The sequence below is a fragment of the Otolemur garnettii genome, unplaced genomic scaffold (genome assembly GCF_000181295.1).
Source record: "Otolemur garnettii isolate 467f Iridium unplaced genomic scaffold, OtoGar3 scaffold00308, whole genome shotgun sequence".
Lineage (NCBI taxonomy): Eukaryota > Metazoa > Chordata > Mammalia > Primates > Galagidae > Otolemur > Otolemur garnettii.
Window position 1 is genome coordinate 196,769 of NW_003852703.1, and position 2,419 is coordinate 199,187.

Here is a 2,419-nt window from a genome sequence, read left to right on the forward strand (position 1 = left end):
AAAGAAAATATGCTCACAGAGATCCACATAGAGTATAATAGTGGGCACATCCTCTGTGTAGAGTCATCCAGTGGAACTGGGACGGGGAATACAGAGCTTGACTTTCCTGCTTCTCCTCTTCTCTTCTCTTCTCTTTTCTTTTCTTTTCTTTTCTTTTCTTTTCTTTTCTTTTCTTTTCTTTCCTTTTCCTTTTCCTTTTCCTTTTCTTTTTTCCCCCGAGACATAGCCTCAAACTGTCCCCCTGGGTAGAGTGCTGTGGGATCACAGCTCTCAGCAACCTCCAACTCCTGAGCTCAAGCAAGTCTCCTCCCTCAGTCTCTCAAGTAGCTGGGAACAAAGGGGCCTGCCACAGCGCCTGGCTATTTTTTGGTTGCAGCTGTCGTTGTTTGGTGGGCCCGGGCTGGATTTGAACCCACCACCTTAGGTGTATGTGGCTGGCGCCTTAGCCACTTGAGCCACAGGCACCGAGCCTTCTCCTCTTTTCTTAATGACAAAGTCCCATATTTTGGGGTAGTATGAACCCCATCGAAGCCTTAACTGAGTTTTGTTATAATTTGGAATATATTCTAAGTATGAGATTATATGTGGGTATTGATTTCTCCACATTTCCTCAATTCCATCCTGAAGGGATTTCCAAGAAATTTTCATGATAAATAATTTCAAACATACTCTTAGAATTTAGACCTTAATTAAAAGCCCCCTTCATAAAATGAGCCTTCACTACTACAAACACCTCCTGAGCCATGTGGAAGTCATAGGTTCAGAATGTTGCTTGATTAGTGTGCAATCGGGACAAAGGAGATTTTGGAAGTTTTTTCTCACAGAAGGTATCCTGAAACACTCTCTCTGCTCTAGTGATAGCCCTTGGCAAGGAAGCCACTTTCTTTGGACACACAGATACAAAACTCCTCCAGTGGACAACAGCTAGATACGCATTGAAGTCCTTGGCATTTGTGACTGTCCTGGGGCAGCACTGCTGGGTGGAGAAGTCTGTGCCATTCTGGGACTCATTTATAGGAAGCCCATGTGCCATCAAATCTAAGTCCCATTCTCCAGTATCACCTTTATAAAAAATGAATGAAGTCAATGTAACGTTCTTCTTCTTCTGTCATATTTTCCAGTTGGTGTACAGGTAAGACTAGGAGCAGGAAGGTACTGTGGGAGCCGTTTAAAGATGTAAGCACTGAGAAAGAGGACCATAAGAATACTTGGGGAGCCGGTGAGACCCAGAAAGGAGAGTGAGTGGACCTGTTCTAAGACATCCCCCACCGCGCCACAGGGCAGAGCAGAACAAGGGCCCCTGAAGTGCAGTTTACTATGGGGAGTTTTGAAGGGAGATGACCCGGGCTGGATAACCCCAATCTCTCCTTCCAACCTCACCACTCAGTTCTTAGGGATGTCCAGAGATTTTTTTTTGGAGAAGGAGCCTGCACATCACAATTGGTATAGACATCTGACGTGTTTTTGCTACTATGACGATTTTTTTTCTAGCAGTTCCCATAGAAACCTGATGTCATTATGGCAACAGTGGCGACTTTTCCCAGAAACCAACCTGACTTGGTAAGAAGATCAGGATCAGGGTCTTGCGTTCAGGTGTGCAGGACTCAACTACGGGTGCCGGTGTCCCACGGCTGGGGCAGAAACGCCCTGGGGTGCTGGGAGACAGATGGATCCAAGGTCCAGATCTCCCAGTTCCGGCTTTGGGGCTCGGCCTTCCGCAGGCTCAGGAGGGAGAAATGTGGGACTCTCCTGGACCCAGTGAGGGTGGCGTCCTGCACCAGGGCTCCCAGACCTAATTTCCAGGTAAAGGCGGGCACACAGGAGGATGAGAGAGGTAATGACTCCTCCTCTGTAAAATGGGGTGAGAACGCTCACCACAGGATTGCTAGGACCACGGTTATGAAAAGACTTAGTTTAATAACAGTCAGAGATTCCAATGTATCTTTCTGATAGGTCTCGAATTATATGACTGGTTGGATGGTCTTCCTAATATTTTGAGATTGTAATATGCATTCTTCAGTGGTCCCCACTTTTTTATCCATTATATAATGAAATATTTTCAGTAACCAGCAATTTATGAAGTGTCAGTTAAAAATGTGAAAATCTCAGGTACGAAAATTCTATATTTTAAAAGTAATAATTAACATATAACTTATTATATATGACACCCAGGCACATACCTTTGAATAAAGGGATGGGCCTAAATTTTATTATTATTATTATTTACCAAGAGGTAACATTTTAAATTTCTTCAGTGCCCTCACTCCTATCATCTCCATTGCCTTGGTCCCTAGAAAGCACAACATTTCTGTCACCATATATTAATTTTCTTTTTTTTTTTTATTGAATGGTAACTATGTACATTAATGCACTTCTGGGGTACAGTGTGGGGTTTTCACATGCAATCTGAAATACTTCC